Consider the following 25,597-nt stretch of genomic DNA (forward strand, 5'->3'; position numbering starts at 1 on the left):
TAGTGGGTTGGCAGGATATTTTGCAAGAATTCATGGGAACTGTATAGTAGCACAAAAGAAATTTCCATGTGATTTATTGGAATTCAGGGATGACCTCATTTTTTGTACTTACTCAGATATTGAGGTAATTAAACTATTATTTGAATTTAGCTATGTGGCTAAGAATTTTACGATTGAGTTTTGTTGACTTGATCAGTAATGCTCATAGCTTGAACCATAAAAAATGCTAGAGTATAGCATCAGTTTTGGGATGCAACATTATAACAGAAGTTAGACATATTTAGTTGCACTACAAGAAAAAAGCTCATACACCACTTAAAAGACAACGCTTTTTGCAAAAAGCGTTATTGTTTTTTTTTAAAAAAAAACGCTTTTATTGAAAAGCGTTGTTTGTATATGTTTTTCTTGGGTCAAAGACAGCACTTTTTGAAAAGCATTGTGTATGAGCGTCTTTTTTTGGGTCAAAGACAACGCTTTTAAAAGTGTTGTGTACGAGCGTCTTTTTTTTCTATTTACAGCAACGCTCTTTAAAAAGCGTTGTGGATGAAATTTTTTTTAAAACCTGCTACAATGCTTTTAAGAAAGCGTTGTGAAATAGAAATAAAGAACATAGAAGCCCAAACCCAAATCCCCAACGCCTCGCCCCTTTCTTCCTCTCCTTACCCAGCCGCTGCGTCGCTCTCCAAATCGGAAGAAAACCTCAACCCGCGCCCCTTTTTTCCTCTCCTCACCCACCCAGCAACTGCGGGGAACATAGAAGCGAACCCTCTCTTTATTTCCCACCACTTTTTTCCCCAATTATTTCTTACTTTTCTTTTTCTCCATTTTCTCTCTTATCCCACGCTAAACCACATAATATCTTTACTTCCCTCTTTTTCATTTTCTGTCGCTTGGTGGTATTTTAATGACGAGGTATTTATTTATTTTTCGTTTTCTGTCTTACCATTTAATTCTTTTTAGCTTTGATTGATGCCCGGTATTTCGTACTTGGTCAGTGGTTTGCATTCGCGGCTCTGATTTGACGAAGGAGAGTGTGGTGAATGAGGTGGATTTTGAAGAATTAGCATTGGATGTGATTGTCGAAGAAGTTTCGTGATTCCTGAAGTGGGATGTTGGGTGGAGGATATTGCTTATGTCAGTGGTGACTGGTCGTGGCTATGGGTAACCAGGATCCACATTGTTATTTGGTGGTGTTGTTGCAGTTTATTGTGTTTCAACGTCGGCTCTCTGCCTTAGCAGTGAGCTTTAGGGTTATGTTTTTTTTTCTAGTTTAATGGATTTTGACTGACGTTCAGCTAGATTATTGTATCTGTGAATATTACCAATAAAAATAAAATCGACAATTCCTAGCTATTTTAATTGAAACTATCATTGATAGATAAAATATTCTTGAGTTTGATTTGTGTGTCGGCAACACATGCACATCTGTTATTACTAATTAATTAGCTGAATGCATCTATAAATCACATATACTTATAAATCTATATTACATATTAATCAATTAATTCATTAACATAATAATTAATCTAGCTAGAATAAGATTTACCTTTGCATAATTAAAGTCACATGGTTGTCATAGTTACATTACAATATGAGTCGTATGACACTTGTGGTCATTTGGAAATTACTTGGTTCATCCATTACTCGTCTAAAAATCAAGCATGCATGCATAGGCTAGTCTTGTTTCTGATCAATACGTGAAACTTAACCTTTTAATTTCTGATCAATGCAATGTAACAGCGGGTGTTAGGACCAATTAAGTGGCATAGAACTTGAAAATATTTAAAACCTTAATTTCATCTCAAGTGACCGAAATCCCTTCCCTATATATTACCCGACGATTTTTTTGATGTGTTGCAATTTCCTTCATTCGTTTCACTTCATAAACGAATTTATATTTATTTCAGTTTCATAGAGAATTTAGTAGATTTTACTCATTGTCAAACAATTTACAGGGTAAATAAATTTTTGATTTTGAACTTCGGATCCATGTTAATTTTTATTTTTCTGAACTTTGGAAAGGTGTAAGAGGACATCAATCTAATGGTCACAGAGCTGAGAGTCATGATATTCCTTTTCTACTTTCTGGAGGGTTCAACACTTATGTTATCATATTCCTGTGGAATCGTGTTTCTTATACTACCAAATCTCCAATAGATCAGGAGTGAAAGTGTTATTTGATTCATATCTCATTCCTGCTTGTTTGTTATTTTCAGGTTTAAATCTGATGAGGAGAGAGTACCGGTTCATCACATTGTTGAGGAACACATTTCCTCATCTTCTATATATATTGAAACAACTCGTTGAGATCAGAAACACTTATATTGAAATAGCAGATTATCAAGCTGATTTGCAAAACATTCTAGTCTTCCATATATGTATTTTTGTGTTTCTTAAAGTTTGAAATGGGTCACAGGTGACTGTTATATGTCCATGTCACTGGATTGTGGCAGGTGTATTTTGACCTAGAGGTACTCGAATTCTTTTATACAAAGTTGTTTTTCACATACATTTGGTGGAAAGATCCAGCTTTGCATGAGAAAGGATTGTTTAGTCTTGCACCTTTTAAATAAATTGATATTCAAGTGGCATGTTTATTTGCTTTCTGTTGCTTGAAAACCATCCCATGTCTTTTTTCTTTCAGTGGGGTTTACTTGGTCGAGAGCCAATAGATATTTTTCGCCTCGCCCGCACTTTGGTATACAAAGAGGAGACCTACTAACATCAATTTTCACGATGCTGAGGGTATTGTTTCGATTCTTTGTTGCACGTTTGGTAAAACTTAATTTTTTATTCTCACTGAACTTCTTTTTAATGGATTTTTTCAACCTGATGTTCTTGACCAAGGTCTTGACGCTGATGTTATTGCTGATAATTCAAAGATATTTGGAAGATCTTTTACATTCTGAACTTAGACAGCGATTGATTAATATTATTAAGGTTTTTATATCATATTCAGCATATTTTGTAGGCATTTGGCTAAGCTGATCTTTTGGTATTCATCGTTTTTCTTTTTGAGAACTTATGCGACTGATGCTATGAAATATGAGGTGAAATGTTTGGATGAGAGTTTTTCTAACATACACCATGCACCGCAGTACAAAGATGTTCGCGATGCTGCAGATGCCATTCGTGGACGTGATGGATACGATTTTGATGGACATCGTCTACGGGTTAGTTATAGATGGAACAAAGATATTCTTATAACACACTAAAGTTTACTTTATTGGTAGGTCCTTCCTCTTGTTTTTGCATGCAGTACATGCTTTTGATGCCACATCAGAGAAGGAACTGAGCTTGGAAATAGGGGATTACACTGTTGTTAGAAAGGTTTTTGCATTATATTTTAATTTTCTGTTGTTTATATCTGTGGGTGCCAGTGGACATACGTTATGCTATATTTGAGGAAACATGAGTTAATCGGTGTTTCTTTGACTACATTTAGTTACTTCATGACGAAAACCCGAGAGGTAAGTTGGAGGGCAGACGAAAACCCGAGAGGTACGTCATATGTATTTTATCGATTTGATTTTTGAAGAAACAAGCTTCTTTTTATGGATGTTGGAGGGCAGACGCAGTATGGATGCCAATGCTTGAGTGGAATTATGATTCTTGAAATGAACAAGTGTTTGGTGTGTAAATCTCTATCACGTTTGTCATTCTTTTCTACAATGTTCTTAGTATAGAGAGATTTTATCAATTAGATTTTTTTCTATGGAAGTTGGAGGGCTGACGCAGTATGGATGTTAATACTTGAGTGGAATTATGATTCTTGAATTGATAGGAATATACTGGAGTATCTATATGCGCGGAATTACAATCATTCAAGACATTTAATTGTCATGAATACAACAAGTCCCAATAAAGAAATACCGCATGATCTTATTCTCTGTAGATTTCTGTCCATCTTATGCTTTTTTACTTGATTCCAAGTTTAGTTCATAAATTATTGTTTAATGAAATACTCATTGTAGGCCTCTACCTTCTTCTCAATCATCTTGTGAGCAGTTTTTACTATTTGAAGTTGGTTTTGCAACACCATTTCTATTGTTCTCTTTTATTGTCTTACTTATTAAAGTTTCAGATCGAAGCGCAGGGTCATATACTTGTAGCTATCGGAAATATGATTATAATTGGACATATGATAATGATGACCTTCCTGATGATATGATGCATGCTTCAGCTGATTTAGAAGGTTGCCGTCGCCGACCGTTGCTTAGGCTAGGAGGAAGGTTGCTTGAAATGATGTGGGGCTGGTTTTTATTCATTAGCACGCTGTGTTTATTTCGAGGTGATGTTTCTACGTCAAACTTCCTTAATTTTTTTGCTTCTTATATATATGATTGTTCTTATTATTTCATGTTCATATTTATTTTCCCCTGGTTTAATCAGTCAAAGAGGTTCAAGCTAAAGAAGATTTACAATCAATTTTCGAGGAGCTGGACATCAATATATGACTTTCAGCGCACGAGCCATATGAGGGTATTCAGTATTGGTACCAAATTGAGTACATGGAAAACAAATTAAATGAAATTTAATATATGACAAACAAAATATTATTATTATTATTATTATTATTATTATTATTATTTTTTTATTTTTTATTTTTAATCATTTTGTTTTAGACATGATATAGATAATTTTTACCTGATCAGTTCTAATAAAAGTGAAGGTGAATTTGGAATGGACTGTACACATTAACATGCACCGACTTCTTATCTTAGTTTTGTCATTTGTGTTGCATTTTGTTGAACTTTATGCTTAATTTATTATGATTCTTGATTTAACACTTGAACACATCTTTGACCCTTATAAACTATTGAATATTATATTTATATATGTGTTTGTGATTTTTTTAATAACCGTGGAACAAGTGATGTTCGGTTTCCATCCTAGTCTAGCTCCAATTCTTTAAATTTTTAGGTTAGTGGCAGCTAGGTTCCAGCCCCTATTGTTGACTGTAGTATGCTGCATGCAGGTTAGAAAATATATGGTTGCTAGATTTATTTTAAATTTTGTCCTTTTTATGTCGTTATATTCATTATCGGGTTGCTGTAGGTTCAATCGTTGGACAAGTTCGAGGTGTACATGTTCTTGAATGTTCCTATTGATTGTTTATGTGTACACTTGTTCTAGCTCGATTTATTTTTAATGATCTTTGGTTAAAACAAAACTTTTGTGCTGCTATTTTAACTATTTTGGAATATGCATGTCATAGCTTAATAAATCAGTGGAGAATACTACCTTAAAGTCATGGGCTGAGACTTTTGTGTAAGCAATCTATGATTTCATTTAAATTTTATTTGGGTTCGTTAGATTTTTTGGCTTGTTTCTACTGTTGGCCTGCTTTTTTGTATTTCTTGCAGATTTAGGTGGACAAAGGGCTTTTGTATTTGTGGGAACCTCGTGTGCTAATCTCAATTCTTAAACACAATCAATATCAACATGGTAAACAACATGGCTTACAATATCCAATCTGAACAAGTAAGCATCTAACTAAACAAAAAAAATTTTAAAAAAAAAACTAGTGCCTCGTTCAGCAACCTCTACATGCGCTCGAGCGAGAGAAGCTCTGGCCGACCATATGCACAAATAATTTGGAAACATGCTAAACATAAAAGTTGTAGATCTCTGTCTTAGCTTTCCAATTCCACCAACCTCACTTGAATCGGAATTTTTAGTAAAATGTTATGCTCATTGTCCCAAGATGGGTCAGTGTAGAAATTTACAAAAATTACCAAAGACTACAACAAAGTTCAAAGTTACTAGCATGTTAAATAGAGTTGTCCCATGCATTTCTGATGTGTACCAACATTAATCATCTCTAACCAAATCTAAGATGATCTTTATACAAGAAACAAAGTAGAGCATGCTTTTTAATGTATAAACATCTGATACATGTTTGCAAAGTACAATATAACAAGATCAAGTCTAGATCTAAGTTCTCAAACCATTCTAATGCTTCAAGATCACAAGGTTAACAGCACAATCTACTTCTTAAACCCGAGTCACCACGTGCTAAATCTTTCAATATCGAGCTATCCAAGCCACATCTGACTCGCTCATGCCCAAACCTGATGCAATGCACACATACAAACAAAGCAACAGCCGGATAACTTCGGTGAGAAATACATCTCAGTATGAACAACATGCATATACATCATTTAAGCATATTGAATCTATATGCCATAATAATCTTAAGTCACAAAACATGTAATAACATGTAAATCATAGAAGAATAATCGATTCTTAAAGTCTTATAGCATATCTGTTCATATATGGCCATATCATACCAAGCATACAAACACATTCACATCTTGAATGGCATATAATAACATGCTAGCATTTATAAACGCATATTCTAAACCGTAGAAATCTTTAGGTTAATGCATAAATGCAATGCATGCTTCACGGAATAGGCTATCAAGTCTGATAACAATCAAATCTTGGTTCTTGGGATCCCGAGGAATAAAATCTTTAACTAACCACCGACTCTCCCAATCGAGGTGGCGTCAAATATCTTAATGCCCCTGACTTTGGTGCAACTATAGTGAGTCATCTAGCTCTGGAAGCGAATCTACAATCCATGCCACTCAACTATAGTTCTCCAAACGTCATTTCGCAATCTAGGCCAATCTGCTTTTCAAGGTAGGGCTAAAGATGAATGCAACATAATATTGATGCATTAAATCATACAAATACTGATAAACATCTTGAACACACAATTCAATAATCATTCATAGCAACAATAGCAAGTAAATCACCTCCCTACTTGGTTTCCGAGTTCGGTGGGAACTTGATTCTTTTCCTAAACTTCTTGTTCTAGCTTTTGTTCCATGATTTTAATTGTACAATTTATCTTGATTTTGTTTGCAAAAATAAACCAGAGGAAGTGGAGCAGCAGCTGAGTCCGAGCCAAGAAAAACTCCGATTTTATCATCCAGCCAACCTGCATCTTTCCATTCTCAGGGCCCCCATGGTATGAGAACTTTTCATGGGCTAAATTGATTTTTTTTTCCTTTTTCTTTCGCCCGAGCTTTGAATTTGAAGAGTTTTTTTTGGCAATTCATATTTGTTTTATGTTTGTTTGTTCTTACTTTCAATGATTTACAGTATGAAGATACAAATTAAAGAAAAATAGATTGTTGCGGCTTTTATGGAAGCTCAGACGCTAACATGTGCTGAATGAAAAATCAAAATTTTTCGAGATTAATGCATAGTTTTTTCCTAGTGGTCATTGATTTAAAATTCGATTATTTTTTATATTTGAATTATTTATAATATTGGACGATTGTATATTAAATTTTATTTTACAAATTTTTGAATTTTGAGCGATTTATAATATTGAAAATTTGTGAATTAAATTTTAATTTTTTTTATTTTTATTCGAAAAAAAACAACGCTTTTTTATGTGTTATCTTTACCAGAAACGACAACGCTTTTTATGAAACGACAACGCTTTTTATGCGTGGTGTTTACCAGAAACGACAACGCTTTTTACGCGTTGTCTTTTCCAAAAATGACAACGCTTTTTATGCGTTGTTTTTTCCCAAAACGACAACGCTTTTTTCGCGTTGTCTTTGAGCATGGTCTTTTACATCACTGGCTACGACAATGCTTTTTCGGTGATATTAACAACGCGTAAAAAGCGTTGTCTTTCACCTTTTTTCTTGTAGTGTTGTTAGAACGTGAGTAAGGCATATTCTACTATTGTAGATGGATTTCGCATCTAATGGTTGGATAAGGAATGTTAGTTCAACTTATTTGCTAGATTTAGCCTAGCAGTTACCAAATGACACCGTGAGTTATCAAAGATATTTTTGCGACATGACATAAGGATTGTCGGAGGATTATTCGACAGGAAATTTTGATTGATTAAGAAACTAAAATTTCTTGTGGTTTAGATCAAGGATTTATCAGCAGTTTCAGGAATCTTGTTGAAAGTACATTCTCAGGGTTGACCAAGACCTGATTTTGAGGACGAAATCTCTTAAGGTGGGGAGAAGTAGTAACCCGATTTAAATTTTAGTAATTTTAAAGACAAAACATGTTTAGAATGATTAAAACATGATTAAGAAATTCTCAAATGGGTTAAAAGAATGGAAAATCAGATTCAAGACGTTCAAAAATGGCCTAGGAGGAGTTCTAAGTGCTTGGGAGCTCGGACGATCCGAACTAAGAAAGCCATAGGATCGAACCATCCAAACTGTTTGGAAGCATGATTTTGAGTTCGGAGGATCCGAAGTTGGGATCGGGCGATCCGATCACGTTCAGATAAGGGATAAGATATTTGATTGGACATGACTAGGAGATCGAACGATCCAAATTTAGGATCAGACGATCCGATCTATTTTTGTTAGCCAGCTGTCCGAAGATAGGACACATGTTTGGAGGGGGGTGATTGGATGGGATCGAACGATCCGATCGTTTACAAATAGAGGCTGAGAGCTCCTCATTTCTTGCTCATTCCAACTTATTTCCTCTTCCTTATAGTTCGCTTTTGGGGGCTTTTCGGCGTTATTCTCGAAGGCCAGGAAGAGACGAAGCGCTACCAGAGTTGTGCCCAAGTTTTGGGGCAATCGCCATCATTGGGCTAACGACAGACGCAGGTATGGTCCGAGATTCCTAAAAATATTAGAGAGTATCTACTAGCTTAGTTAAGGACTTTAGAGCATTATTAGTGATGCATGGTTATATTGGTTTGTATTGTTGGACTTGAGTACCCGAGTGGTTACATTGCTTGAGTTGCATGATTTGAGGTACAGACATACTATCCTAGATATTCTGGTTGAGTATGCATGTTTTATGTTTGAATATTTTATGTGGCATTGGTTATATGTGCATTTATTATGTCAAGGATATTATGATGCATGCATTGACACGTTGAGCCTATATTTTATTGATGCTACGAGTAGAGGGGTCGCTCAGCCCCATGATATTTTGTGGATGGATACCAAATTTTTGGATCCGGATATGTCCACGGTTTATGGTATGGGAGTGCCTCCTGATGCGACGGCCCAACATACTACATACCATGGTGCCTTTGACTGAGCAGTGTTCTATTTATGATACGTTCCTGATACCCATTCATATGTATTTGTATTTGCATTCATAACATGTATATACTCATACTTTCGTGCTGATATTAATTTCTCACGTCTGTATATTGTATTTGGACACCACATTAGATGGGGCAGTTGCAGGTTTCCCAGGTTCGGGGACCAGTGAGTACTTGGCAACCGGAGAGTTGGGAACTCAGTTGGTGCCAACAGTACTAGATAGGCTTAATCCTTTTGTATTGGATTTTCTATTGGGTTGTATTATTTCTTGGGTTTATGTTATTTTACCTGTTGTATTCTGCCGGGTTAGTAGTTGATTTAAGTTTTCGTAGTTTTTCTCTGATTTTTGTTATTTAAGTTTAATTTCATGCTTAAGCTTTGGTTACTTAGTGATTCCGGGATGATTCACTACAATCCTAGATACCCTGGTTGAGTATGCATATTCTATGTTTTCATGTTTTATGTGGCATTACTGATATGTGCATTGATTATGTCACGTATATTATGCTTCATGCATTATCATGTTGAGCCTTTAACCATTGTTATAACCTATAGAGGGGTTTCTCAGCCCCATTATATATTGTGTGGATGGATGACATGGTTTTGGATTCGGTTATTTCAACGTTTTATGGTATGGGAGTGCCTCTTGATGCGACGTCCTAACATACAACATACCATGACACCTTTGGCTGAGCAGGATTCTATATGGATGGCTTTCTGGTACCCTTCACTTGAATTTAGTATTCATAGCATGTGTATACTCATACATCTATACTGAGCGTTGTTAGCTCACGTCTTCGGTTTTTATTCTGGACACCCCATTCTATGGTACGGGACTTAGGTTGGACGGACCGGGTGGTAGAGGTCATTGAGAAACAGGGTGGATTGTACTGTACCATGTTTTCTTTGTTGTTGGATTTTAGTATGTTTTTATGGGGGTTTATAATACCATTGGTAATTGTAGTATTTGATTTGAACCGGTTGTATTCTGTCGGTAGGTTCTAATTTGAAATATTTAAGTTTCCGCTGGATTATCTGATTATCGTGTTTAAATTATTTTGCATGCTTAAGCTTTGATTAATTATTGATTTCAGGACGGGTCATTACAGTTTATGAGATAAAAATTAAAGTGTTGGACATGATTCAAAATTAAGCACACTAGACATATTACAAAAACCTTGACCAATAAGCTATACAATCATTTGGTAATATGTTATACTAGATATTATATATATGCAATTATCTTCGAATAAAAACAAATCATTGATCCTTCATAATCAATTAGTTGAATCAATTTTAGAATCGATTGCATATTTGTAGGGGATGGATGCTTTCAATTTCAGAATTCGGACTGAAATGAGATGGAAGCTGCATACGCTCCTTTGAATAATGGACAGTTAAATTTAAATTTAAAATTTGAAATTTAAATTATATTATCTATAATTTTTCACTTCTATAAATGTCATATATTGTAGTAACTCATACCCTGTTTTAAGTTCATTAAATATTAAACATTATTAAGGGTTACTAATTAAACAAATAAAGAGATTAAATAGACTAAAAATATGAATTATGAACTTTGAATTCATTGGAGAGTTCGAATGATCCAAACTCAGTTCGGAAGATCCGAACCCAAACTTCGGAAGCAGCGAAGTGTGAATGGTTGGTTCGGAAGCTGAGGAACAGTTCGGAAGTTCCGAACCCCTGATCGGAAGATCCAATCCCAGTCCAAGCCAGTTGTCCCTTAGGTGTCCAAACCATTATGACTCAATGATTGCATGCAGAGTTCGGAATGTCCAAACCAGGGTTTGGAAGATCCGAACCCAGCCAGCTAGATACGTGGCTTGCATGCAGACTTCGGAAGGTCCGAACTCTGTATGCAATTTCCTGAATTCCTTTCTTGTTCAATCTATAAATAAGAGGGCCTGACGATAATGGTGAGGTGCTTCTGGTATAGCATCAAAGTGTGAGTAGAAATTAGGTTGTCGACATCAACGGGCTAACGACGAACGAAGGTATGGTACGAGGATCCTATTAATTTATAGGAGTATCTGTTACATTAGTTAAGGCTTTTAAAACATGTTTAGTGATGTTACAATTATTTGATTGTAGGCTTGAAACATATACCTGATTATACTTGATCTATCATTTAGAGGTACATAAGTACTGACTGAGATTTTCAGCTGAGTATGCATGCTTGTATGTTGCATTTATGTGTCATGATACATATTTTACTGCTTTTCATACATACTTCATGTGAACGTACACGTTGAGCAATATCTTCTTTGAGATATCCTTTTTCATAGGGTCGCTCAGCCCTACACTTGTTTATACTGTCTAACACTGGGAGTTACCGCAATGCGCAGAGACTAATACTACGGTGGTCTAGACGGTTGTGTGAGTTACCTAGTGTTCGTATTCCCAAATGGTACTACATACTCATTGGTGCCTAGTCTGAGCAGGACTTGGTAGTTGACTAGTCACCCCAGTCATCTCATGCTGCATGCATCATAATTACTTTTTTACACTCATTATTTACGTGATGGGTGTTAGTCTGTCACATCCAGGTTGATCTCTTGGACACCTCATTCTATGGGGCAGGTCTCATGCTAGAGGGAGTGAGTGGATCGAAGAAGTGTTAGAGACAGGGTCAGGAGCTTCTTGGAGTTGTAATGTCTACTGTCATTTTTACGTTGTAAATATGTATGGTAAATACATTTGGGTTTTAATACCGGTTGTATTCTGCTGGTTTCTTTTGTAGTAGGTTTTTATGTTTACGTAATAAACTCTATGTTATAATAAATGTTTTTATATTAAGCTAATTACATGCTTAATACTGTAAGTTAGTAGGTGATCTAGACTGGGTCACTATATTTATGGTATCAGAGAATGCATAATATTTTGGGACTTAGCATGATATTTTGCGATTAATGAACGATTAATCCTTCAGAGTAATGGCTGGACAAGGAGAAGATCTGCATAGTGTTATAGGCCCTATGGAAGCAAAAGGTGCACAGGGACATCCTCACTGACACCATCGTGAGGGTCGACATTGTTTCGCCATGCATAAATTATTGCAGATTGGGCCGAAGGCACTAGTGGGTGGCGATACACATGAAGTAGCAGAAGATTGGTTGGAAAGGATGGAGAGTAGCTTTCGAACCTTTGACTGCTTTGAGGAGCAGAAGATGGAGGCCATGAACTTTCTATTGGAGGGACGTGATAGGAAGTGGTGGAAATCCAAATATGCCAAATTACTTCTGCAAAAAGGCCAGGTATTATGAGAGGATTTCCGTCAAACTTTTATGAAGTTATATTTTCTTCCAACTCTCCGACAGTAAAAATCTATAGAGTTGCTGAATTTGAAACAAGGCTTTATGAAAGTCGATGAATATCAGCAGAAGTTCATTGATTTTCTGCCATTCTGTCCCCACATCAATGCAAGTTATGAGGCCAAATATGGTAATTTTTGCAGGGCCTCAACCAGAAGATCTTCGATTGGGTCAATGTTTGTGATGATCCGACATCTTACGAGACTCTTGTGAATCGCTTCCTTCAGGAAGAGACTAGCGTGAACCATGCCAAGGTACTTCTGTCTTCACAACCTAGTGGATCACTTTGAACCTGTGATCAATCTTTCAATAAGAAGGGTTCTACATCTAGCTCTACTTCTACTTATTTTGGTTCTCGTGGATTATTCCGATTTGGTTAGAAAAAGAAGGAAGAGAGTTGTGATCACTGCGGGAGGAAACACCCGACTTAGGAATGTCGGAGATCATCCAGAGCATGTTTTAATCATGATGAGAAAGGGCATCTGCAGAGGGATTGTTCTACTTGGACAAGAAGCACTAGTACTGAAGCTTCTAGTGGATCTTAGGATTTTTTCCAACCATGCCAGTTTCTAGCATAGCCAAGTACTTCTACCCTACGACCTTGAGCTCAGGGACAGGTGTACGCTCTTAGCCAGAACTAGGCTAGTGCTGAGAATGACCACTTGATAGCAGGTACTTTCTTGTTATGTGGCATACCTTCTCTTTTTTAATAGATATTGGTGCATCACATTCATTCATCTCGAGTCGTTTTGTCAAGAGATATCAGTTTCTCTATGTATCCCTAAACATTGACTTAACTGTGTCTACTCCTCTGGGTCAGGAGATAATAACTAAGCATCTAGTGACAAACTATCTTCTAGAACTTGAGGGACATCTCTTGACTGCTAACTTGATGATGGTAGCAATGTCTGACTTTGACTGTATATTGGGAGTAGATATGCTAACATTGTATCATGCCATTGTGGATTGTCACCAAAAACTGGTACAATTTCACCCAGATGAGGGTGATAGTTGGTTCTTTATGGTGAGGGTGTGCGATCTCTGATGCCACTTATGTCGGCTCTGAAGGCCTGTCGGACCTTAGGGTCAGCCGGGGGAGGCTGCCTCATCCATGCTATTAATACTACCAGCATTAGCTGTGGTATTGGGCACATACCAGTATTCAGTGAGTTTCCCGATGTTTTCTTCAACGAGATTCTTGGTTTTCTGCTAGTTCGTGAGGTGGAATTTGGCGTTGATTGTAGTGACCCGCACTGTGATCATCTAATAATTAGAAACTTAGGCATGAAATTAATCTATAAATAAGCATAAATAGAGTAACTGCAAAAATTAATTTAAAAAATTGAACCAGCAGAATACAACCATTAAATAAATCAAAATAATACAACTCAATCGAATTAACTTAATTCAATAGAAATATAATCTAGCGGCAAACCCTGCAATCCTGTATTGGTCACCGCCTAATCCCCAAATCACTGGATGAACTACCTCCAACTGCCCCGTCAAATGAGGTGTCCAAAAAATACAGAAAACACTAGTGAGCATTAAAGTTCAGCACGGTAGCATGGGTAAACATACAAACATGATGCATGCATAATGAATGACTGGGTATCCGTATCTGGGAATACTGATCAAAACCTGCTAAGTCTGGAGCCTAGGATATGATCAGTACCATCGGGGAATCAAACCACTAGGTACATCCACTCACTCCTATCCGAACTTGGATCTAAAAATACCCAAGAACAATAGAGTCCGCTCGTTCCGTCAGCCACTGTGATTGATAAGTGCATTTTGTATGCATTAGTTTATAATATTTTAATGTCTATTTTGTGTGCATTCATAGTGTTTTGTGTGTTTTTATGTGTTTTATTGCATGCATGTGCGTTTCATTCTCCGGGTTATATTGTAGGAAAAATGGAAATTAAAGAGTTTTGAGGGCTAGAAAAGAAAATAAAGAAGAAGAGCGCTTCAAATAAGCGCTATCACGCATGATGTTCAGTGCTTCGAGCAAGCGCTACCGCGCAATGAAATAGCGCAAAGGTAAGCGCTATCGCGCTTAAAATGTTGCAGCTGCGCATGGTCTGTGCAAGAGTGTTGCTTGCTTGAGCGCACTTTGTGCTCGCTTGAGCGAGAGAAAAGGAATCACCGATACATAGTTGTTCTTGCTCGAGCGCGCCTTGTGCTCGCTCGAGCAAGAAAGACGGGCCAAGAGATCTTCGTAGCAGAGAGTTGCTCGCTCAAGCGCACTTTGTTGACGCTCGAGCGAGATGCGCGATCAGATTTTTTAAATATGGAAAGTCTTGCTCGGGAAGGATATTATCTTTTGGGGATCTTGGACACTTAAATATCGTTTCTATCATTAGAAGAAGGGTTCGAGAACGCAGAGATCACAGAAGGCGGCTACTACAGGCTTGGGAGAGAAGATTTCTCTTTTCTTCTTCTTTTCTTATTATTATTTTTAGTTCATGATTAAAAATATTGTTTGAATAATGATTTAGTGTCTTGAGTAGTTCTTTCTTCTCGATCAAGGCAAAGTGATTGGGCCGGACAAATTTATGAAGAAAACTTGGATGTTTGTTTGGTATTTTTCAGACTTGATTTTATTTTATTGATTGTCAGATTTATATTTGTCTTGTGAATAGCCTGATCAACTGTTTGCTTGCATGTTAATCGGTCCTAAGTCGACAGAGGAGGGATTGATTTTGATCACTCTAATAATCAACACATGGTAAAACCAACTAAAAATAGAATTCGGTTTCAGTGTGCGGTTTAGGTGAAAACTGAATTTTCATAAATCTTTAATGCATTCAGATTTGATTAGAATTACGAAAAATTAATTCGTCAATATTTGAATAGGTTTGATTGTTCTAAAAATAGATCTTTGAACAAGTTAGAAGAATTCCCGTAATTTAAGATTAAATCTGAGTCCTGAATCGATTACATGTTGCATGTTTTGTCCGGTACCTACGTGTGTCCTTGATCGAACTTTTCCCATATTTGAAGTTAATCCAAAATTTCTGCTGCGTTTTTAATTTAATTCTATTTGCAATTTAATTTCTTAGTTAAAATCTGAAAATTCATCACTTTTATTAATTAGTCTAGATTAAGTACGAATAATCATATTTTGGTACTCATACACATACAGTCTCTGTGGGTTCGATATCTTGACATTTGTCCACTTTACTATTACTTGACCTGGTACGCTTGCCAGTAGATTTTTATCACACCGATTTAAGCGGTCAAGTTTTTGGCGCCGTTGCCGGGGACAGTTTTGATATCAGAATTTTTATTTCACTTGAGATTAGACTTTATTTTAATTTATTTTATTAAATTCTGAATTCTCTTCTTTTCTTGGTGATTTTCAGGTACTATTTGTTGTGCTTGCATAGCACTTGATCTAGGGAGCTTCTACCACTTGATTTAGAGATTGAACGCATGCTCAGCAGGATCCGAAAGGCCAAGAGATCTATCAATCTTGAACTTGAGACATAATCTAAATAAGAGGAAGATATGGCGGACAACAGAATTGTTCTTGACTTGCTTTGTCCACCCACTGAAGGGTATGGCTCTAGCATCATTCAACCTGCTGTGGAGGCGAATAATTTTGAATTGAGGCCTTCAATTATTTAGATGATTCAGTTGCAAGCAAGATTCGGGGGCACATCTGTGGAAGACCCCTACGCTCCTTTGGAGAATTTTTTGTCGATATGCGACACTTTCAAGGTTAATGGGGTAACATCTGATGCAGTGCGACTGTGGTTATTCCAATTCTCTCTGCAAGGCAAAGCAATGGAATGGCTGGATGATTTGCCTGCGGGTTCTATTACTACTTGGACCCAACTTGTTCAAATTTTTTTGAACAAGTATGTCCCTCCTACGAAGATGGCGAAATTATTCTTGGATATTATCTCATTCAAACAAAATGAGGGTGAATCTCTTCATGCGACATGGACCAAATTTAAAAAAATGTTGAGGATGTGTCCTCAACATAATCTTACTCAGAGCCAGCAGACTCAGACTTTCTACAATGGAGATGATCAGTCTGTTCGATCCATGTTGGATGCTGCTGCTAATGGAAGCTTATTCAGGAAAACATCGGCAGATGCATGGGAGATCATTGGTAATATGACAGAGAGTAATATTGGATGGCCGGATGTAAAGAAGGAGAAGAAGGCTGGATTTCTAGAGGTCGATGCTTTAATGGCCCTGAATAAAAAGATTGACGCTCTGACACACCAAGTGGCACTTATGAAAGTAGCGCCAACGACTCAAGTACAAGGGAATCTGCAAGAAGAACAACAGTTGTTTGAAGTTGAAGCGGATAATTTTGCAGGAAATCAAGGACAGCAACCATACTACTCATACAACAACACCTACAATCAAAACTGACAGAGTCAACCTAAGCAAGAGGTACAGAAGCCGAGCTTTCAGGAGATAATGATGAAGTACGTGGCTAGTACAGAAGCTCGACTACAGAATCAGGAAGCTATGCTGCAGAAGTTGGAGACTCAGATGGCTCAGATAGCAACCCAACTGTCTACTCGTCCTACTGGAGCTTTGCCGAGTAAGAATGAACCAAATCCCAGAGGCGTGAATGCTATCATGGTCATGACTCAAGCACAATCTGAAAAACCTGAGCAGAAGAGGGACGAAGAGACGATTATGGAAGGGCCGAAAAGTTCAGAAGTAAAGGAGGATGCGCATGCTGAAAATTCCTCAACGGCAGGTAAGAAAGGTAAAACTTCAAAATTTGATGTTAATGATGATGTTGATATTTATTCTTTACATTTTCCCCATCGAGCTAAACAATTATTATTTGATCATCACTTTAAAAAGTTTCTTGAAATTTTCAAAAACTACATATTAACATACCTTTTGCAGATGCATTAGCTCAGATGCCGAACTATGCAAAATTTCTGAAGGACTTGCTGAAAAACAAGAGGAAGTTGAATGATATAACACAAGTCACAGTTAATGAGGAATGCTCGGCGGTGCTGCAGAATAAACTTCCAACCAAATCTCAAGATCCAGGGAGTTTCTCCATACCTTGTCATATTGGAAGTTTATCATTTGATAATGTTTTGTGTGATTTAGGATCAAACATAAATTTGATGCCTTATTCACTTGCACGAAAATTAGGTATAGGAAATATTGAACCTGTTTCTATCTCTCTTAAATTTGCTGTTAGATCAATCAAATATCCGAGGGGGATAGTGGAGAGTGTCCTAGTCTAGATACACAAGTTTATTTATCCTGTGGATTTTGTTATTCTTGATATGGATGAGGATTATGAGGTACCTATGATTTTAGGTCGTCCGTTTCTTGCTACTAGTAGGGCCTTAATTGATGTGGAAAAAGTGGAGTTATTGTTACAAATGAATGTTGAGCAAGTGGGTTTTAGTATGTTGCAGTCGGTTAGAAATAACCCAATTGAAAAATCTTTCTTTGCGATTGATGTTGTTAAAATTTGTGAGGAAGAATTTATGAAGGAGATGACAACAATGAGGCCATTTTGCAGCCACCAGATCAAAAATCGCATGCTATAGGAGTTGGAGGGAGCCATGATAAAGCCAGGCATATAACCACGACAGTGGATGATCCGCCATGAAACTAAAGAGGAATATAGTCGGGCTATAGACTATAAATGTAGCGCTGACTAGGAGGCAACCCAGTATTCTTTCCCTTGCTCTTTAGTTAAATTTTTGGTTTTTGTTTATTTCTATTTGATTTTTGTTCTTTCCCATGCCAGTTTGCCGTGAATGCCGATTCACCTAGTCTGCTACTTTCACCTCAAAAGATGTCGCTGCTAGAGTGTGAAGAGGGAGAGAATGATGGAGATGCCAGCGAATTAACCAGGGGAGTTTCAATTTTCAGTTTCATTCTGTTTTTGTTGTTCGTCTTGCATTTGTTCTTTGTTGTGCATATTGTTTGTGTTTCTAGAGCATTGAGGGTAAATTCTTTAGATAAGTATGGGAGGGTTTTGTTTAGTTATATTTTGTTTCGTTGATCATTGTGTTTTGCATTCATATGGTCTAGTTCTTTGCATATAGTTCGTAATCATGCATATCATTATGTTTTGTGTTTGTGTTTGTGTTGTGTGAATAAGTAGAATGATGAATGTTGTCCTATGATGATAGAGTTGGGAAATTTTTTTTTGGGAAAATGTTGCTTTTGATTGAACATGAGAAGTTGTTGGTTGAATCGCAAATTATTTTAAGCACGCATGTTAGACTAGTGTAGTTTAGCGAAGTAATTGATGAAGTTCGTGTCTGTTTGACCATTGCACGACAATAGGTGTTTGTTGATCGTGATAGTGTCTTTGGATTCCTGATGATTTTATGACATTGCATGTATGATCTTGGGCGCACCTAGAAATTTTTTGAATTTTTTTTTTGAAAACTAATAAGTTAACTCCATCCGGGTTACCAGCAAGGGATTGAAATCCTAATACTTTGTTCGTAGCTAAGTATTCAGATTTCATAGGGTTAAAAAATTTGAATTTTTTAAAATAACAATTGCATCCGGGCTTGGAAAATGGTTGAAATTCTAATCATTCTTCCATAGATAATTTTGCGGGCTAAATGGGATTGTAGCTCCATCCGGGCTATAGACGAGGCATTAAAATTCGAATCCTATCTTATTTATAGCTAAGTCTGCTGGTATTTATTGGGGCTTAAGAAAAATCGGGTGTAAAATTCGGAGGTGTGTAATTAATCTCAAGAACGTACATGTTTTTGTTTGGGATGATGGAGTGCTGGATTGTGACACTTGCACTGAATTTTCATAGGTCGCAAAGCATTCTTAGGACAGATTATTTTGAAGTTGCATGAAACTGGAATGACATGCCACACACACACTTTTACGTCAAACTGACAATATATTGTGGACGATCAGAAGTGTTTGTGGTTTTTTTTAGTTGCTGAAGTTGGAACTTATCTGAGGCTATGTTGTTCATGATTCATTCTTACTTATGTTGTTGTTTGCATATTGTTTTTGCATTTCTTGCTAGAGGGCAAGCAAGAGTTAAGTATGGGGGTGTTGATAAGTGCATTTTGTATGCATTATTTTATAATATTTTTATGTCTATTTTGTGTGCATTCATAGTGTTTTGTGTATTTTTATGTCTTTTATTGCATGCATGTGCGTTTCATTCTCCAGGTTTTATTTGTAGAAAAAACGGAAATTAAAGAGTTTTGAGGGCTAGAAAAAAAAAAAGAAGAAGAGCACTTCAAATAAGCGCTATCGCGCATGATGTTCAGCGCTTCGAGCAAGCGCTATCGTGCAATGAAATAGCGCAAAGGTATGCGCTATTGCGCTTAAAATGTTGCTGTTGCGCATGGTCTGGCAAGAGTGTTGCTCGCTCGAGTGAACTTTGTGCTCCCTCGAGCGAGAGAAAAGGAATCACCGAGACAGAATTGTTCTCGCTCGAGCGCGCCTTGTGCTCACTCGAGCTAGAAAGACGGGACAAGAAATCTTCGGAGCGAAGAGTTGCTCGCTCAAGCGCACTTTGTTGTCGCTCGAGCGAGGCGTGCGATCAGAGTTTTTAAATATGGAAAGTCTTGCTCGGGAAGGATATTATCTTTTGGGGATCTTGGACACTTAAATATCGTTTCTTTCATCAGAAGAAGGGTTCGAGAACGCAGAGATCAGAGAAGGCGGCTACTACAGGCTTGGGAGAGAAGATTTCTCCTTTCTTCTTCTTTTCTTATTATTTATTTTAGTTCATGATTAAAAACATTGTTTGAATCATGATTTCATTTCTTGAGTAGTTCTTTTTTTTCGATCAAGGCCACATGATTGGGCCGGACAAATTTATGTAGAAAACTTGGATGTTTGTTTGGGATTTTTCAGACTTGATTTTATTTTATTGATTGTCAGATTTATATTTGTCTTGTGAATCGTCTGATCAATTGTTTGCTTTCATGTTAATCGGTCTTAAGTCGACAGAGTAGTGATTGATTTTGATCACTCTAATAATCAACACATGGTAAAACCGACTAGAAATAGAATTCGGTTTCAGTGTGTGGTTTAGGTGAAAACTGAATTTTCATAAATCTTTAATGCATTCAAATTTGTTTATAATTACGAAAAATTAATCCGTCAATATTTGAATATGTTTGATTGTTCTATAAATAGACCTTTGAACAAGTTAGGAAAATTCTCGTAATTTAAGATTAAATCTAAGTCCTGAATCGACTACATGTGACATGTTTTGTTCGGTACCTACTGTCTCCTTGATCGAACTTTTCCCATATTTGAAGTTAATCCAAAATTTCTGCTGCTTTTTTAATTGAATTTTATTTGCAATTTAATTTCTTAGTTTAAATCTGAAAATTCATCGCTTTTATTGATTATTCTAGATTAAGTAGGAATAATCATATTTTGGTACTAATAAATATACAGTTCCTGTGAGTTCGATATCTGGACATTTGTGCACTTTACTATTACTTGACTTGGTACGCTTGCCTGTAGATTTTTATCACACCGATTTAAGCGGTCAGTGACTCTCAGCATTTATTCGTCTAAACAAGGGTTGAGCAACCCTACTACAAGCTTATCTCGAAAGAGACCCAGACTCAATATGATCTATGCACATGCAGCATAATATATCAAGCAATAACATGTAATCATGGCACATAATTGCAACACATAAGCATGCATACCCGCTGGCAATCTCATTCAGTACTTATGTAACTCAAAATTGTCCTACATGTCCAGACATCTACAGTTCAATCACTACAAGTCAAGAGAATCATGCATCACTAAAACTGATCTAAAAGCCTTAACTAAGCTAATAGATACGCCCAAACTATTTATAAGAACTCGGGTATACCTTCATCCTTCGTCAGCCTATTGGTGTCGATGGCCCCAAAACGTGGGCACAACTCTGCTACGACTCTGGAAACACTTCGCCAAAGCTCCGACCCTCACCAAATAAGGATGGAAACCCTTAAAACTACTCAGAAATCGAGATTATTTAATGTGAATTAGCAATTGAAAATGGCTCCCGAATGCCCTATTTATAGGCGGAGATCGGATCGTCCGATCTCGAGTTCGGACGCTCCGATCTTGCATGATGGACATGTCTCCTGCATGCGCTGATCGGACGCTCCGATCAGCACTTCGGATCGTCTTATCCTTCAATACTCTAGTCCAATCCGTCGATACCTGTTGACCCATGACTTCAGACGCTCCGATCTGGGACTTCGAACGGTCCGATCTTGGCCACATGTCAATCGCAAGTTGACAACACATTGGACACCTCGCTGCTAGATTTCAGATCGTCCAATCTCCTCCCTTCCAACCTAAATCTAACCTTCCAAACTGCTGAAGTTTGGACCATCCAAACTTGGGTTCGGATCATCTAATCCACCCGAATATTGTTGGAGTTGGTGCCCGTCGAGCCAAGTGTTTGCCGATGGTCCTTGTAATAACTCTTGTATGACAATCTTTATTTTAATAATATTTGAATTATTTAATTTGGCACACCTTTATCTGTATACCCATGCTAGTTGCATAGATAAAGTCCTTGAATATACAAATAGTATAAAGAATATGAGATGGTCATGTGATTACTATCATGAAACTCTTATTTGGAATAATGTATATTCTAAATCATTCCTAGTCGATTCAGCCTCCAAAAAGTAGGATAAAGGTCGCTCGAGCTTGAGACTAGTATTTGCAATGTAAGTACCACGTTTCATTGGTAGGGGACATGGTTATGTCCAAGCATGCAAATAGTTCTCATTGTAGAGTGCACTGAAAAACCCTCCCTAAAGGACTTTCTAAGTGGTTCTCACTTATCGAGTGGAAGTGTCCTAGTTTATGGTTGTACACCATTAGTCTTTATGATCCGGGACAACATGGAGACTCTATATGTTAGCGCTTCAATTTGACTTGTTTACCGACTCAATTGGGGTCATCAGGTGGCAAGGTTGGGTCTTGTGTCAAAACATGTAGGATTCGATGCATTATAGTCGGGGATTCACCGCTTACCTTCGGGTATAGATATCCAATGTGATCTCATGCATATGTAGCTTGAAATCTCTGATCAGAGTATGTGGTAATTAAGAAAGGGTTTTCTTGAATTACACATTTGATGCAACTACGACATGACACATAGTTATCGATTCAATTACAACTCTCGATAAATCAATGGTTGTCAAATCGGTCGGGATATATGAGTTGAAGGGAGCATATTGTACGCTAAATGATAAGTGTATTTTATACACTTAATTTATATATGATTTTAATTGTTAAATATTTGTTTCGAGCAGATTTATACCTGGGTTTTGTTGTTTTTGTTTTTGTAGGAGATTATGGATATTTATTTGAAAAAGAGAAGAAAAATAAGAATTTGAGAAGGAAAAAGAAAAGAAGAATAAAAGACATAAAATAGAAGAAAGAAGAAAGGAACTGACAAGAATCGATAAAAGCAAAATGGGCTTTTCTAGTGGGCCTCAATTGTTAGCGCTAAAAGAAACGCTGAAGAGAAGAGAAACAAGAGCAAACGTGCAAGGGTTGTGAAGCGTGAGAAATTCAAGCAGAGCCTTATGCGCGCCCACGCGTGATGTTTAAGCGCCCGCCCATCGCAGAATTCAGCGTTTTATTATTTGGGGAATTATTTTCTTGGGATTTTGAGTGGGCTTTTCCATGACGATATAAAAGGAATTTTCTTATCAAACTTGAAGGGAGCCGCCACAATAACACGAATTATCAAAGAAAGGTTTTGATCGTGATTTTTGAAGAATCTGGAGCTTATCTGAAGAACGAAGATGGAGATCGATAGACCGAACATGGCGTCGACTACGGATTTGTTTTCTTTATTTTATTTATTTAATTCTGAATTTATGTCTGGATTTTTGAACATGATTTTTTTTATTTAGAATTTTATTATGAACTAATTTTTATAGTCTAGAGGTCGGATGGAACCTGGTGTAGACGCTTTCAAGAATTTTTGATTTTATTGAATTGAGTTTCTTCTAGATTAATTGTTTTTTCTAGAATTGATTGTCTTTTCAATTATCTGATCAATAATTGATTTGTTATATTTATTTGAAATCTGGCACTCGAGAGAGGAGATTTTGAATAGGACCATTAGAAAATACACTGTTAATTATTTATATTGCTCGGAAGAGTGTATAATTTTAACAGAGCTTTTAAAAAGAACATTGTTTCGAATTGATCACTGCAAGTAGATTCTTAATAGATATATTGAAATTGAATTGTAGTTGATATTTTATTCGGCACTCGGGAGAGGGAATAATACACTTAAGTGTTCTTAGCTATTAATTCATTGAAATTCATGAAGACTATTAATTAAGATTGATTGTTGTTGAAACCAGGTGAAATCTATACCTCTAGACCATTATTCTCTGATTGATATTTATCTGAAAGTTGTGTGCGTGCTATAAAATCATCTTCTTATTTTTACTTTTATGCAAATCCCTCAAATATTGATTTTCTAGATAAATTTTGGACTATTTTAATTACAAGTACTAAATATTTTCATTTTACTCCCTGTGGGATCGATACTTGATTTTATCACTATATTAAAACTTGACACTAGTACGCTTGCGAGGAATTTTCACAACACATTTTTGGCGCCGTTGCCGGGGAGTAAATTTTGATTATTTTTTAGTCTTGTTACCAATTAGTCTAGATTTTAATTTAGAGTTTTTATTTTATTTTATTTTAAGTTACTAATTGATTTCTTCTTATTTTTAATTGCAGTCTATGTGACGATCTCAAAGTGCGAATTCATTACTTTTTGATCCGGAGATCGAGCGCACTGCACGTGATTTAAAAAGATCTAGAAGAGAAGAAATTGAAAGAATGGCTGAAGAAGAAGCACAAAAACCTCCCCTGGTGCCAATTAGAGATCACTTCCGGCCGACGATCCAGACTCGCTATTCTGGAATCGCTCGAGGGACCATTAACGCCAACAATTTTGAACTGAAGCCGGCTTTGATCAACATGGTTCAACAGAACCAATTTAATGGGAGCGCCACTGCTGATCCTCACCTACACCTACGCACTTTCTTGGAGATAACCGATACGATAAAAATTAATGGTGTGTCTGAGGATATAATACACTTACGCTTGTTTCCGTTTTCTCTTAGGGATCAAGCAAGGAGTTGGTTGCAGTCACTGCCGCTTGGAAGCATCACTACTTAGGAGGGGATGACAGAAAAATTTCTTGCTAAATATTTTCCACCTGCTAAATCCACCCAACTGAAGATTGAAATCAGCACATTCAGGAAGATGGACACTGAACAGCTATACGAGGCGTGGGAAAGGTACAAAGAATTACTTAGACATTGTCCTAACCACAATTTTGCAGATTGGGAACAGATCGAGTGGTTTTACAACGGACTGAATGCGCCTACAAGGAAGAATGTGGATTCTGCGGCTGGAGGTACTATTTTTGCAAAGGATCATGTACAGGCCTATGATATGTTGGAACAGATGACGATCAACAGTTTTCAATGGCCATTTGATCGTACGGAAGTCAAGAAGCCAGCTGGAGTATATGCAGTGGATCCTCTCACATCCATCACTGCTCAATTATCTGCACTGACTACACAGTTAGCTTCTTTGAATAAGATTAATGTTTCAGATTCAATTGGATTAGAAGGATCACATACCCCAGAGGAAGTTAATTATATTAATCCTAATGGCTACCGAGGTTATGGAGCTTACAGAGGTAATCCTGTCCCTAATACTTATCACCCTAGTATGCGTAATAATGAAAATTTTTCTTATGCTAACAATAACTATGCGTTGAATCGTCCTTCGGGATACAACACAATTAAGGGTGAGGGTAAGCCTTCTTTGGAGGACGTTGTTAGTACCTTTGTGTAGGAATCAGGTAAGAGGATGGCTAGAACTGAGTCTCGCCTTGATAGCTTGGAGACGCACATGGCCAACATGGGTGCTGTATTACAATCCATGGAGACTAGCATTGGGCAGTTGGTGAATGCCTTGAAGGATAACAACAGAGGGCAGTTTCCAAGCAACACTGAAGTAAATCCAAAGGAACAGTGCAATGCTATCATGTTGAGGAGTGGAAAGAAAGTAGATAGAGAAGAAAGCAAGCCATCTTAAAGGACTGAGAAAGCTGTAGTTGAAGAGAAGGAAGTCAAGAAGAAGGAGCCTGAACCTGAGCAGAAACCGATGTACAAGCCTCAACTGCCATATCCTCAG

At 37.0% G+C, this 25,597-nt stretch overlaps 1 long non-coding RNA gene across 8 annotated transcripts; it reads left to right on the forward strand.

Annotated features, from left to right (window-relative positions):
• Nucleotides 1-616: 616 nt before the first annotated feature.
• On the forward strand, nucleotides 617-10,073 carry LOC140875642 (uncharacterized). 8 transcript variants are annotated; one of them, XR_012148540.1, is made up of 13 exons: nucleotides 617-912; nucleotides 996-1,161; nucleotides 2,217-2,471; nucleotides 2,645-2,745; nucleotides 3,099-3,173; nucleotides 3,260-3,330; nucleotides 3,446-3,501; nucleotides 4,184-4,291; nucleotides 4,393-5,271; nucleotides 5,367-5,484; nucleotides 6,888-6,979; nucleotides 8,494-8,609; nucleotides 9,615-10,073. It is a non-coding gene; the product is annotated as an uncharacterized lncRNA (long non-coding RNA). The 8 variants fall into 8 exon arrangements; XR_012148536.1 differs by having other exon boundaries at nucleotides 996-1,238; nucleotides 3,446-4,291; XR_012148538.1 differs by having other exon boundaries at nucleotides 2,645-2,940; nucleotides 3,446-4,291.
• Nucleotides 10,074-25,597: the final 15,524 nt, after the last annotated feature.

Source organism: Henckelia pumila, chromosome 1, assembly GCF_033568475.1.
Source record: "Henckelia pumila isolate YLH828 chromosome 1, ASM3356847v2, whole genome shotgun sequence".
Classification (NCBI taxonomy): Eukaryota; Viridiplantae; Streptophyta; class Magnoliopsida; order Lamiales; family Gesneriaceae; genus Henckelia; species Henckelia pumila.